This window comes from Ambystoma mexicanum, chromosome 4p, assembly GCF_040938575.1.
Source record: "Ambystoma mexicanum isolate Mex_15411 chromosome 4p, UKY_AmexF1_1, whole genome shotgun sequence".
Classification (NCBI taxonomy): domain Eukaryota; kingdom Metazoa; phylum Chordata; class Amphibia; order Caudata; family Ambystomatidae; genus Ambystoma; species Ambystoma mexicanum.
This window is the reverse complement of record NC_090927.1, coordinates 1,064,085,279-1,064,100,543: the sequence shown is the minus strand read 5'-3', so window position 1 is coordinate 1,064,100,543 and position 15,265 is coordinate 1,064,085,279. Positions and strand designations below refer to the sequence as shown.

The 15,265-nt window shown below is 48.1% G+C and overlaps 1 long non-coding RNA gene across 1 annotated transcript in view; it reads right to left on the bottom strand.

Moving 5' to 3' along the window:
* Positions 1–12,095, bottom strand: part of LOC138452650 (uncharacterized) — a 32,622-nt gene extending 20,527 nt beyond the window's left edge. Inside the window, exons 1-3 of the long non-coding RNA XR_011260290.1 lie at positions 11,976–12,095; positions 11,102–11,194; positions 10,832–10,961 (exon numbers count right to left, since the gene is read on the bottom strand). This is a non-coding gene — a long non-coding RNA (uncharacterized lncRNA). The remainder of the gene's footprint in view (positions 1–10,831; positions 10,962–11,101; positions 11,195–11,975) is intronic.
* Positions 12,096–15,265: the final 3,170 nt, after the last annotated feature.

Below are 15,265 nucleotides of genomic sequence, written 5' to 3'. Positions count from 1 at the left end.
TTGCAGTTGCTGTGGGTGATGTGGGTAAGTGGGGGGCTTGAATAAGAGAGCTGCTTCCTTCCTTCATTCTATTTTTTATTTATTCTTTACTATTGGTTCTATGTGATGTGTTATTTAAGACCGTATATTTCGGTTGAACTCAACTTTTTAAAAATAATTGTTGTGGGTGACTCTGCTTTTCACATCAACGTGATTTTTGCAGTGGGACGTTGTGTTTGTTAGACGTTTTGATAATTACATGATGCCAGGGCTATATACTTTAACCACTGGCAAGCGCCTCATTTTAACAATGGTTACCAAACTACACCCAAACGTTCTAGCCATAAAATTAACCTAACGCAGAGTTTGAATTCACTTCAAAAAGGGATGCCACATATTCCATCGAAAATACTCAAACAATTTGGTGTTGCTAACCAAAGCTGGTGAAAGCGGCTCACTGGTCGTAAATCGATCATAAGTGGATTTCGCCACACCGCCTCCTTTAATCATAGAAGCATGCTTCTCATTAGACTCATTAGTCCCAGATACAAGAGACCGGGTGTGTGTTCAGGGAAGAGATAACGTAGTAATGACACAAGTTCACAGGGATCACCATTCCTCTCTAATAAATCTCCTGTATAACACCATAGTTCACAGGAAGGCGAGGGACATGCCCAATGATTCCTCACAACACCTGGCGGTGAACAAAATAGACCCTCCTCCTGGGTCTTTGCAACATCCGGCAGAGAATCAAACAGTCCCTCCGCTCGTTTTCTCACCTGAGAAAGAGACGCAGTACGGGAACTTGAGCCAGCCCCAACCTGATGTGCATCCAATTGGTAGTCTGCCTCAATCCCCTGTGATGTTTTCAGCCTTAAGTAAGGATTCAGTCCTTTGTATCTCATTTACAGAGCCCACTCCCAGGCGAGTGGGGCCTCCCTCATTAGCGGAAATTGACCTTTTGCCTTCTGTGGTGCTAAGCGGAAAAGAGATAACACTTCAAGCCATGAACACTGCTTTATATTCTTTGGCTAAACTTTATGAGCGTCTTGATACTAGGCTGCCTGAGCAGTCAAATATGCTTTTGCAGTTCTTACAGAGACCTTCTATTGGAGACTTGTTGGGCAGAAACCTGTGCAGTTCCCTCTGGGACCACTGCAAAAGATTTAAGACTACAGGTGTTTGGCAGTAAACCCACTTGGTAGCAGTCTGTACCACACAGATTCACTTGGTAGCTGTGGCTGAGCAGTCAGACTTCCCTCAAGATGAGGTAGGCAGTATTTGGCGTATACAAGATAGGGCAATTTCCACAGTAGAACAAGCAGACACGGATCAGAGCTTGGGTGTAAAGATATATAATTATTTATTTAAAAACACATCTATGAAAAACACACTGGCACTAATACGGCAAACAACTTCAATCACAATTTCTATAAGTATATCAATCCCCTAACAATATTTCGACAAGTCTAGGTTCCACGGCACCACTTATTTGCAGACAGAGGTGAATGCTTTAACCTAGATGGCACTCTAATATTCGTTAGACAGGGAGAGAAAAGACAGGGTATGAAACCAACTCAGTACCAACACTTTTACGAAGCAAATGCAAGGCAAGCAAGGCAGGGTCTACTGTAAATCACAAAGTTCAGAGGCCATGCCCACTCGGAGAGAGACAAGGCTGTATGTCCCCAAAGTATCACAGTGGAAATGCACTTCAAGTCTTTGTAGCAAAATGTCACAGAAAGGTTGGACCAGTTTTAGAACGAAAGTTAAGAAGGTCTGGAGGTGACCGAGTGGAAAGGTAAGGATTTAAGACACCTCACGCTAACCGTCACAAGGGAAGCCAGGCTGCCACAGTACCTTGTAAGTGAAGAGACAGCTCCTGCGGGGGCAGTTGTTCCTGGTGGTGGATGCAAGTCGGGGCTTTGCCAGAAGATGAGAGGATCTCGTCGTCGAAGAAAAGTTGAAGATCGTTGCACCACCAGGGAAGAGACCAGCCGCGGAGTGCTCCGTCACAAGGCACCACCTTTTGGTCGTGGTAGAGTGGTTAGTGGCTATCCGGTTGCCGGGGTGCTCAGCACGGGCCATTCGACCACTAGACGTCCTGGAAGCGAAGAAAAAGCACAGGGACTGGTTGTTCCCACCAGTCAGAGGAAGAAGACTCTTCAGCAGGGAGATCTCCTCTGTCGTTGGGAAGTGGTGAGTCGGTTCAGCAGGGCTCCACCGGAGGTGTCGTCGTTGCAGGTCGGCTCAGCTTTACCCTCGTCGGATTCTTAGGTCCTGTGGCGACTTCTCAAGATCCAGTCCCAAAAGCCCTGCTTTTATGCAGAAAACCCCCATTCATTCAGTCTAGCTGTCAATCAAACACGCTAAGTGGTGAGCAGGACGGCTCACCACTTGGGCCAATCACACCAGAGTGCGACTTGAGTTGGCAAGGCAACTCAGTCCAGGGTGCCTAAACCCCCTCCCACACCCCCTGTGGTATCCAGACAGAATGGCAACACTCTGGAGGGCTTCTGTGCAGAAGCCCGCCAAAAGTGGAACAAAGGGCTCAACCTTTGGTTTGGAGTTACAGAGGCGAACACATACGCCATTTTAAAAACCAAGTTCTGGCAGAAAATACCAACCGGTGGATTTATTTAAGACAAATAAACCGGCGGTATGTTAGAGACTAATGTGAAAAAGTATTAGCCTCCAACAATGGGAAGAATCCCATAGGAATATATTCGCGGTTGAATATAAAAAGTAATATCCACTGCCACCAGCCAAAACTCGACGAGTGGGGACGGGAAAGTGCCCCCTCGAACAACAGACCCAGGGGTAATCAAATTACCCCTACCAGTACGTCCACAATAGGATGGTTTGTACTAGTTCTGTTAGTAAATTTAGGGCTAGTAAAGCCAATGGTGACTTTACATGCCCTGGGAGACAGTAGTCAGTCCCAGGGTATGGGGTCTATGGTGGGGATCCTCTAGGACACCCCAGTGTTACGGCACGGAGAGTGCGGTGTAACACACATAGCAAAACACTTGCGGCCCTATGGAGTAAAAGACCCCATAGCCCATAGAACACATTGACATTCAAAGGAATCAACCACATTCATGTCCAAGAGTGGGAGGAAAAGAGTCTCACTCTTGGCAGGATGAAAAAAAACAAACTCCAGAAATCCAGCAAAGCTGCTAGGGGACTCACTAGGTTAGGAAATTCAGCCTAAACAGAGAATTCTCCCTAACAAGACTCAAGTAGAACGGGGAGCCGGAGTTCATCTCGGGAATGTGCTCGAAATGACCAAGGTATTGACAAGAGCACATATGGAGCCACTGTCGGTAGTAGGCCAAATCTCCTAGAGTCCCAAACACATCCATTACTGGAGCGATTTATAAGTTGCTCCCCCAGTAGCAGGCAAGTTAATCAACAAACCTGTAACAATTGCACTATTATGGGGAAACAAGTAGCTAATAGTGAAGCAATAATACAAAACGGCGGTGAAAGTGATGTTAGTCGTGACACTCTAGATGCAAACAATGTGATTCCAGTTAAGGATGAAGGAGGCAAAGGCCTCTACAATTTCTTTCAGAAACCAAAAAAGAAAGTAAGAAAACAGACATGTGTTAAAAAAAGTAAAAACATTAAATTAACAGTGTCTACTAAGCGTCCGAGTGTAATGCAGTTCATAAACAAGATTGCCTTACCCAAACTGCTCCCACAAAAAGCAAGCCATGCAGTTATAAGTAAATACACTAAAATGACACGAAATAAGAAAAAACCTTGCTGGAATGGTGGGGGCTGGCCTGGGCCCTCACCTGCATTCACACGCAGCCACACATATACGCCAGAGGAACCACACGGGAGATGTGTAGTCTGCTCAGGTCCCTGGCGCCAACTGACGGAGGACCGTCTTTATTCCAGCCACGCATGCGCGAGCCTCGTCCCCGCTCGCGCATGCGTATTAACAGCGTAGTCACTACGCAACATCCCTCCTTTTTCCCAAACAAGAAACCATGACAACTAAAACAATCAACAATGGCAATTCAAACGTTAACGAACAGTCTTTCACCGGTTACGAGGCAGAGTCCATAATAAAGTCTTGGAACCTCTGCGGCAGCTTGCGCCTGGCTTGGGTACCTGCGTGCCTCAGCTGTGGGCATCTCCGGTGTCCCTGGAGTCTCTGGCAGTCCATCGTCTCTCTGTGACGATCCGGCGTCATGCACTGGCCCCTGCATGACGCTCTCTTCCGGGTTTGGCGCTGCCTCGATGCGCTTGAAAAATGATGCGTTCCTAGTGACAGTTCCCTGGGTATTGGCTGCAGTGATCATGGATCCTTTGACGTGGGTCACCCCCAGCGGCTGCGCCTCGTAGGGTAACGACAATTTTCCTTCCGGCCTCCTATTTCGCACCAGCACGGTGACCCCCACTGCAATCGCCCTCTCCGGTAATCTTCGCCGGGCAGTCTCTCTCTCGTTCTGGGCAGCCCTTTCTGCTCGCACCCTGTTGTTGTCAATCTCTCCCGGACAACGACCTTCCACTTCGGGCAACAGTGCTCAGGGTGTCCGTTTGAAGAGAGCTTCCGCTGGCGCGACCCTAGTAGATTGATGCAGGGTCGTGCAATACTCGCGTAGAAACTCAAACAGGTTGCGCCGGAGGTCTTCCCCTCCATTCAGCGATATGCGGAAAATTTTGTTAAGCGTCCGCATTAAGTGTTCCACCTCCCCATTGGCTCTGGGCCAGAGTGGGGTGACTTTCCGATGCTTTATCCCCCTTTCCTCACAATAACGAGCAAACTGCTGCCCTTGGAACGGCGACCCGTTGTCTGAGCAGATCTCCAGGGGGAATCCGTGGGTGGCGAACATTTTCTCCAGGGCCAGGATGGTGTGTTCACTGGCCGTGGACTCGACCAGCTCCACCTCAGGGTAGCGGGACCATTGGTCCGTCACCGCCAAAAAGTACATTCCCCAGCCCGTGGACCCGAAGTCTGCATGCACAGTCCCCCACGGGCGCTCACTCCTCTCCATGGCTTGAATGGGTGGCCCTCTTTCCACTGGACTCGCCGCTTGGCATGGAATGCAAGCCCTCACAAATTCATCCACTCTGCTCTCCAAGTCCGGGAACCACACTTTCAAACGGAGGCGTGCCTTCGTCTTTGCCGTCCCCTGGTGCCCCTTGTGGGCCAGCTGCAGCACTTTGCCCACCAGAGCGCGTGGGATGACTATCTGGTGCCCCCTCAGCAGTAGACCGTCCTCGGCCACCGACAGCTCGTGGCATGCCTTCCAGAGCGCCCTCAAGTCCTTTTGTGCTTCATTGCCCCTTCTGGCATTGTTCATCAGCACTTCGCGCCATTCGCCACTTGATACGGCCTCCTTGATCCTCAGGAACACATCGTCTGCGTTCGATTCATCGACAATCTCCTGGCGCGCTAGGGCGACGGGTAGTGCCGATTCCACCACCAGGCGCACCGCTTCCACACAGTCTGCCACCTCCGCCGAGTCCCTGGGCCGCCCAGCGCCCGGGTGTCGGGACAAATAATCTGCTGGGTTGTTCGTGCCAGGACGATACAGCAATTTGACCCCATACTCCATCAGCGAGAGCATCCACCTCTCGATGCGCGGTGGTGCTTTGAATGATGCCCAAGACATGATTGGAATCAGGGGCTTATGATCCGTCATGACAACTACAGGTTTCCCCAAAATGTAGAGCCGAAAATATCTGCAGCCCCACAGGATCGCTAAAGCTTCGCGCTCGATTTGTGAATAGTGCCTCTCTGTCTCGTGAGAGCCTTGCTGGCATATGTAGTGGGCCGCACGGTCCCTTGAGGATCCGTCTGCATGAGGACCGCCCCCAGTCCCACCGGGCTGGCATCCACTACGATCTCTGGCTCCCGGTCTGGATTGAAGAAGGCCATCGTCTCCTACCCCGACGGGGCGTTCTTGATGGCAGCGAACGCCCTCTGTTCCTTCCCGGTCCAGTTCCAGACTACGTCATTTCTGGTCAGTGCCCGCAAGGGTTCCGACAGGCAGGCCAAGTCATGAATGAATCGTCCACAGTAATTGACCATCCCCATGAAGCTCCTGACCTCTGCGGGTGACCCCGGCGGGGCGGCCTGCTGGATGTCCTTCACCTTCTCCGGATCCGGGGATATGCCCCCGGCATGGAACACAAAGCCGAAGAATTCTAGCCGGTCTTTCAAAAATTCACATTTTTGTTTGTGGAGGGTCAGCCCAAGGCTGCAGAGCCTTTCCAGGGTGTTTTCCAGGCGCTTCAGGTGTTCTGCCTCCGACTTCGCGAACACCAGGATGTCGTCCGACATGTTGATCACTCCCTTGAGTCCCGACAGGGCCCCCCTGATGGCATTCTGGAAGACTTCTGCTGCCGATGAGACCCCGAAGCTGAGCCTCTTAAACTGATACAGCCCCTCGTGAGTCGTAAAGGTCGTAATGTATCTTGACTCAGGGTGGAGCTCCAGCTGGTGGTAGCCAGATCTCAAGTCCAGTTTAGAGAACACCCTCGCCCCCTGCAACTCGCCAACAATGTCATCCAGGGTGGGCGTGAGGTGGCGTTCCCTTTTGATCGACAGGTTGGGCAGCCTCATGTCCACGCAGATGCGGACTGCTCCAGGTTGTTTGGGCTTTGGGGCCACCACGATCGGAGAGACCCAAGGGGTAGGTCCTTCCACTCTCTCAATGATGTCTAGGTCTACCATCGTCTGCAGCTCCTTCTCCACCTGTGCCCTCAAGTGGAACGGTATGCGGCGATGCTTGAGCGCTGTTGGCCTCACCGACCCGTCGATGTGAAGCCGTATGGGGTCAGCCTTTAGCTTCCCTATGCCTTGGAAGATCATGTCAAAGCGCTGTAGCAGGCGTTCCAGGTCAGTGTGATACACAGCAAACGTGAAGTGCACCAGGTTCAGCGCTTGATCAAAGGCAGCACAATTTAAGAGGGAATGCGGGCTCACACTTGTGACGAAGAACCTCGCTTTTATCTTGCTCTGTCCGTGGGACACCGGTGCCACAAACACCCCTTGGATGGGGAGTGGCAAGTCTCTCCCGAATGCGTATATCCGCGCCATGGATTCTGCCGATTCGGGCGGGCCAGGGAGTGCCTTGTAATGGTCAGTTGCTAGCACACAGATGGATGCCCCCGTATCTATGAGGACTGGGTTGGAAACCTCTCCAATGTTTACCGTGCATGTCGGTTGTCGGCTTCCTCCAGGGCCCTTGGCAATGCTCGAAATTAAGAAGATTTCTTCCTCTTCCTCCTCAGCAATGTTCAGGTCCTGCATGCCTTGCTCGACAGCCGCCACATTCCTCGCCCTTCGTGTGTTGCCTATGCCAACTCTCGCCGGTCCTCTCGAGGCTGCTACCGGCGCGGTTGCTTTGCACACCCTAGCATAATGTCCTGGTGTGCCACACCGGCCACAGACCCTTGATTTGGCTGGGCACTCCCCTACGTGCGGCAGGTCACACCCGCAGTAGGGACACGACTGAGCGCCCCCAGGTGCTGGAGGGTCATCCCCTCTCCTTGGTGTCCATCTCGCCCTCCCTGGAGCAGAGCGTCCAATAGCGAATGCCTCCTCGCCCTTGCCAGAGTGCGTGGCTGCATCCATCTTCGCCCCCCTTTGCCTCCGCCAATTCGTAAACTCTCCCAGTGTCCAGAATTTGCTGCAGGGTCAACCCCGGCTCTCTCAAAACCTGCCTCCTCAGCTTCCCTGAACTGCACCCTTGCAGCAGTTGGTTCCGAACCATCTCCTCTTCGTTCACCCACCTGCAGGAGCTTGTCAGGTGCCTCAGCCGCGCACAGAACTGGTCCAGCGATTCGTCTTCCAGCTGCTTCTCGGCACACATGACAAATCTGTCAAAGTCCACATTCGCCATGGGAAGAAAATGGTCTTGAAGAGCCTGTTTCACGGCGTCGTATGTGCCACCGGGATGTTGAGAGAGTCATATATTCTGTGGACCTCCGTCCCTGCAGAGTACACCATGATGGCGTTCTTCGCCTCGTCATCCGTTTCTCCCGAGGCCCTGAAAAACATTTCTAGTTTTTTAACCCACAGAAGCCATTTCGGCCCCAACTTGGTAGGCGGGCCCGTGGTGTCAAATTCAGGCATGGGGGCCAAAGTGCTGTGCATCCTGCGTGGGATTGGGGCACCCCCCTCTGCTTCTTCCTCACCCATGGCAACAGCAGAGTCACATACTCACGGGATGTTGTTATCCTCTGCAGGTGAAACAAAGATTTGGTCCCCAGATGAAAGATTGTGGAACCCAGCCCAGTGGGTCCACGTGTGAAGAAGTGTCCAGCACCCTCACCAGGGCTCTCTTCCCGCGCTTTTCCTTCTTTCCTTTTTTTTTTTGTGCCACAGCCCTGCAGCAGGCTAGGGCTGTGGAAGGTCCCAACAATTAGCCACAAGGCTCAGGGGATTGCAGTCGGCGCACAAGCACCCACCTGGGCCGCAACCGCTGCCATCCACGTGTGAATAAAGATGGCCGCCGGCCGTGCGTGTAGGTCCGTGCCGACACGGAGCAAAGTTCTTTGCTTCTAATGCCGTCAGAGCAGAGAAGAACTGCACCAGAGTCGTCCTCATCGCCAATGTTGGAATGGTGGGGGCTGGCCTGGGCCCCCACCTGCATTCACACGCAGCCACACATATACGCCGGAGGAACCACACGGGAGACGTGTAGTCTGCTCGGGTCCCCGGCGCCTACTGCCGGAGGACCGTCTTTATTCCAACCACGCATGCGCGAGCCTCGTCCCCGCTCACACATGCGTATTAACAGCGTAGTCACTACGCAACAAACCTCTGACCCAGACCGACTCTATGATACCTAAGCCAGGGCAAGGTAGCAATTTGGAACATGAACCCCTTGACTCATTGCTTGAGGTAATAGAGACACATCGGACAACTGCCACAGCAGCCTTTCCACCACTGATTTATGAGGCAACACCAATTAAAGCACATCATCAGGCTCAATCAACATCAAGAGGAAAGATCCTGCTGTGCAAAATCTAAACATTCCTAAAAGAATATTTTGGAATCCTTCTCAACAACGAATACGTAGTTGTGAACAATGCCCTCCAGTTGTTAATAATTTCACCACAACCCAAGAGGCAAGACGAGAACAAATAGATCAGTGGGCTTATTTATGTCTTCACTTCCTGCCGCGTCAAATAAGATGCCTACCATTGTGACAAGGACTCCATTGGCTGGAGCTGTGGAGCCTAAATCACAACAGAATGATTTGGTATCCCTGCGGATTTGATATATGTGCTGTGCTCTCTTGACCACTCTTATGTTATATACATCAAAATTTAAAAAAATTAAAGTGCAATATGACAAAACTGGCAGCGACCCTGTCTCACCCTCCAGCTTATCCACCCAAGCTGGAAATAGTAATAGAGAAAAGAATGGTAGTGGGTGGAAGGGACGCGCTTTTTGATGCCTGTGCTTACTTAATATATGGCAATTTATGGTGTTCATGTATCTGTCATGCTGTATTTACAATGACTATAACTTTTGTGTTTCTTGGAATTGAAAACAATTTTTTGTTCTCCCCTTACTTATTTTTGTGTGTTAAAACTGTACTGATGCATGTGTTTTATGGAATCCACACAGACTTGAGAACGACCCGTTGGTCGAAACATGTGTCGGCTGTCCAACTTGCTGAATAAACCTCACCATTTATGACAACATCTTTGTGGACACCTCTGTATTAGGATATAATACAATTGCGATTACTTGTGTTACTTGAGCGCGTCCCTTCCACCCACTACCATTCTCTTCTCTGATTTGGTATCCCAATCGTGGTTAAAGGATACTAAAAGCACTCTTAATAACCAACACTCATGGTCAATGATGAAACAAAATAAACAAGTAATAATTCCTACACACTACCTAATCTTGCAATGTAGGGGGAAACCATTCCCTTATTACACCTTAAATAGGACAAATGTTCTTAATATCATGGGTGAAATAGTGAAACTGGAGGATCTGTGTTCTAGTGATATTGATGTCATTGAGTTTATTGATGGCATCAATCCGGGCATTGTAAAACTATGGATGTCATTGGGCTTAATGATGTATAAACAAATATTTGTACCCTTACTAACAATATTTCAATCCTAAGTGGGTATTAAGAGAGACAGACGTACGGTTTTAGGTCTGTCCGTGGAATCTAAAGTCAGGTCTCACGAATTAGAGATCCAAGGAATAAATCTAAAAGTAATAACCACTCACTGTGACTGTGTGTTAGATACTCAAAAGCAAATATTTATTCCCTTTAGCATGTGAAAATATGTTAATAAACAAATGTGACAAGATTAATATCTAAACAACCAAAACAAAAATTATATATGACAACTTACAATGACATCATAGAACGATGCAATAACACAGCATTACAAAGTGTACAAATACATGTGCAAAAATCAATATATAACTCCATTGACACAAAATGTGTACATAGTTATATACAGCAATCGATTATTACTTCATCGACTTAAAGAAATACAGAAATTCTTTGTAATAAGGTGGGAGGAAAGAGAAGGTGCCGGTGCATCAAGGGGTTTCAAAGTCTCCCTTGAGAAGGCATAATTTCAAATGAACAATGAATGTTCCGGGTCATAGGATAAAAGATATCTTTGCCAACGTGGCAGAAGCTGACTGAACAGGGTCTGTATACAGAGAAACCGACTTGATCAGGTGTTCCCTGTTTTCATCACGTTTCAGCGGAGCATAAGGGCTCCATGTGGGCGACCCTGTGGCGGGTACAGAAAACTCTGGTGAGAAAAGTTATGCTGTGCCATTCATTAGTGGGCACTATAGTGATGGATCTATTCTCACAGTGCCGGCCTGATGTCTTACCTGCCGGTGCTGATATTCCCAAGAGCTCAGATTCGATCACAGAGAGGCTTGATGTTGGACAGCGTGGGTGGTCACACGGGTCCCAAAGTGGTAGTGAGATCCCGCAAAGTAGTAGAGGGCACAGGAGATTCTGTGTGGATAGAAAAGTGCGGAGGTATTGATGGGGTAATTGGAAACCCAAAAGGCAGACCACTTAATGTGAATAGTAAAGGGTCCTGTGTGTATACATTGGATACAACCAGAGAGAAAAACATCATTACTGTGTAATACCTGCTGGCTTGAAGAGTGTGGTTATGGTGCCGTTTACTTGTTGGCTCCGGGTAGTAATGCCCAAGGATGATTTTGTGTCCAGGGGGTTAGGTCCTGGAGAGATCAAATGAGACAACAAGAGGAGAGAGAAAAACCGTGTCAGTGGATCTCGCTATCCACATGTAAAGTTAATGAAATCATTACTGCTGCATTGCATGGCTATGGAAAAAATTAAAGTAATAGGGGGAGTCCATAACAGTGACTTATGGCTTAGAAAACCAGGACATGTGCACTTTAGGCAGTGCCTCCTTGTTCAGGGCCTGACATCTCCCCGAGGGTTCTATGGTAGGCAGAAGGGCAGGGCGCATACTTGTGTATGCTTGCCGCACCACATTTAATGTGACTCCCATGCACAAGGGTGGAGGGCTGACTAAGGAAAGGGCAGGATGGGCAACAGAAAGAGTATGCGCCTCACGGGATGAAAGCAGTGCTGAGAAATGCGTCCGGAAAGCTGTACAGGTTCACGGACACATTCACTTTCACTTTCAAAATGCGGGGCTGGGGTTCGCCTAGCATAGGGGCTCATATGTAGGACTAGTGAAGGGTGTGCTGGCCGGCGTGTGTGTCTCGGAGGAGACTGGTTCACGCGCTCGGCGAGAACAGTTGTTTATGCTCCGTCATCACAGGGACCGCATGTGCCGCGTTCCGCGATACTGCCGTAGTCCATACCTCCACTAGTAGGTGGAACAGCCATGTGCGAGTGCACAGGGGCGGATGAGGACTGCCTGGCAGTGGGAAGCGGGGGAAAACGAGAGACAGTTTAGGCTTCAAAGTTAGAATGCAATGCTGGGAGGGGCATCCAAAAGGGCCATACAAGGAAAAGGACATGGCTAACCTGGTACAAGCGCTCATCTGTGGAACTGGCGAGGGAAATGCTGGCCGGCGTTCGAGTCTGTGCGCGCGCGCGGCCAGTTCAGTTGTATATTCTCCGTTGTCATGGAAACCGTGCGTTCCGGGCATAATGATGATCTTGATTTGGCAGGCGAGGGAGGAAATATTTAATTTAGGGTTTAATTTAGTGAGTAAACAAGTACGAAGCATGAACCCTTGTTACAGGGGCCTCAATCTACAAACTGTCAAATATTTGCATCAACCCCAAAACATCAAATTCACTTGCTATCAAGATGTCCCCAATGTTAGGTGTTCTTTAGAAAATGAGAATGAACAGTCAAGTTTGGGCAATCCATCACAGTACTTATTTGCCTCATGGAACATCAGAGGCCATAAACATCTTACGTATTCAAAGGACAACCCCCTCACTAGATATGACATCATAGCATTACAGGAGGTATGGTTACTCAGTCCTCCTGTTTGGGAGAACCATAAGGTTGTACCCCACCCAGCCATACAACCAATTCGAGGGAAACCTATGGCTGGGCTGATGGTTGCTGTTAGGGCAGCCGCAGGATTGATATTAACCTCTTGGTTCTCCCCAAACATGTTCATTCAAGTGGTCAAAATCAAGCTTTGTGATGAGCTGTTTGTTTTGTTAAATGTGTACTGGAATAAACGATGATGTCTTTTTGATAGATATTGAGCAAGCTCTAGTAACCATACAAATGGATTCTACTATACAGAACATAATTCTAGCGGGGGATTTGAAAATATTGTGTATTGAAAATAACAGTGCCCCAAAATAGTAGGTCGTATCCCGCTGGAAGTCCCTTGTGGAAGGAATGAACCTATTTATGGCAAATGGGGCCATCATGGGCGACATTCCGCCAAAACACACTTGGCACAGAGGGAAGCAAACAGCTCTCATTGACTATATATATATATATTAGCGAAAATCTGTTTGCAGTTGCAGAATCATTCCATGTAAGAGCTCATAATTCCAGTGATCATGACTTGTTAGAACTAACATGGCCTTGTGGCAAGTGGGACAATCAGACATTGATATCAAGCTTTAACAACTTGTGTGCGTCCAATGCAAGACATCGCTTTAGATGGACACCAGTGTCCTTCAATGATTTCACGTCTCGGTTAGCAATGTCGACATCTTATTACAGTCTGGCCTATTCCTGTAGCGAGTGGGTTTTATGTCACCTTGCTGCAAAAGTATAAGCATAAGACACATAACACAAAATCCAGAGAAGACTCCTGCCTACATGCTTATGATCACGAGGTAGTACTTAAAAAAAGCCCAATATGGAGCTAGCCAAAGACTGGTTTTGAGAAACAAATCATCATCCACACAAAACAATCTAAGAATCTTAAGAAACAACTATAGAAATTGGGTAAGAAGCAGACAAGCTATGTTTTCTCAGCATGATGCAGAAATTATGCTGCGCTCCCTGGCCTCGAAAAATTCTGCTCAAATCTGGGCACTTTTGAATAAAGTTTGAGGCATTAGCCAAATGAATGTTCAAATTAATGTGGTTCCAAAGGAGGTCTGGGTTATATACTATAAAACTTTATAAGCTGATATGAACCTGGCTCATATGTACAAACATGAGATCCAAGCTGGTTTATACAACTTTGCATTCGATACAGAGCACATCTGACTGCAGATCCACAAATAAAGTATGTCCGGGGCCCCGGGCCCCGGGCATGGACGGGCTATCAAACTGGATGATGAAATAAAATCTAGAGGCTTGGGCTGTAATTCTAACTCTAATATTTAAACAGTTCATATTGACATGGAAATTTCCTGGTTCGTGGCAAAAATCAGTGGTCATCCCTCTATATAGGAAGGGTGACAGACAAGCACCAAAAAACTACAGACCAGTCACTCTGTTAGATGTGCCAGGCAAGGTGTTTGGTAGGCTGCTCCTTAGACACTTTACGGCATGGATGAATGCTTCCAAAATGGCAGACGCATTTCAAACAGGGTTGCTTTTGGGAATGGGAACTACAGTAAATCTTATAACTCTGCATGCAATACAACAACAGGAGAGAGAAAGGCATCAGGCGATATATCTATCTAGCCTTTATAGATTTTCAAGCCACCTTCGACTTTGTGTCAAGGCAGTTGCTAATGGTAAAGTTGGAGAAGGTGCAATGTCCTATACCAGTGCAGTATTGGATAGAGCAATTTCACACTAACATGTCAATACAGATAATGCTCTCGATGAATGGGAATCTTTCAGCCCCCATTAAGACTTATAGGGGAATGAAACAAGATTGTGTATTGGTCTCAGCTTTCTTCAACTTTTTCATTTCAGACATGGGCCCATCATTTACAAAAATAACATCAGATCCACCAATGTTAAATGGTCATAGCATCCCCTGGTTCTTTTATTCCGACGACCTTGTGTTGTTTGCTAAAACTCCCGGGGGTTTGTAGGCCTTGTTAATTCAATTGGGCCTATATGCCGAAAGCAACTTCAGAACCATCAACAAGAGTAAATCCAAGATTCTGATGCATAGCAATTCCCGTCTTAAACAGAAACATTGTCTAAAATGGTCATTGCAAGACAATTGTATTGCAGTGACAAATGAATATAAATATTTGGGTCTGAATACGAACAATCACCCATCCGATAAGCCCTATTATGCTGAAGTGCAAACTAAGATGAGGACACCTGCGGCCCAAGCGTGCATTATCCAAGTGGAGAGGCGGTCCCAAATAAAGCCTGCACTCCAGTCGCCCATTTTGAAGTACCAGGAACGTTCACACCAAAATATGTGACGTATGAGCAAATAAACGAGCAGAGAGCCGCAGTAGGACTCTGCCCAGTACCTATCAGAAGAGCAACACCTATTGAAGTACCAATACCCAGAAAACCATAGACAGTAAGGTATCCATTGAGAAAACCCTACCAGGAAATGAGACGAAATGAAGATTGCTTAAGTACCGTCCCGGAAGAAACCAAAAAGGTCTTAATGGAAGACGAATGGTGACGTCATGAGGACTCGGATGGACTCGCAGATAGAAGAAATGACGACGCATGGATGATACAAAGAGACAAAACGCCATGAATAAGGATATCGTGAACCTAGAAGAAGAGAACGATGTTGAAATACAAAGAAGCTTAAGCTGTAAGCAGGATGAAGATATTCAACCAGCTAACGCCTGCACATATGCTTGGAACCGCAAAAAAGCTAAGAAAACAGTACGGCTTGCTATGCTAAGTAGAAGAATCGTGCGGCAAGCACCATTATACATAATCTACCTCAAAACGC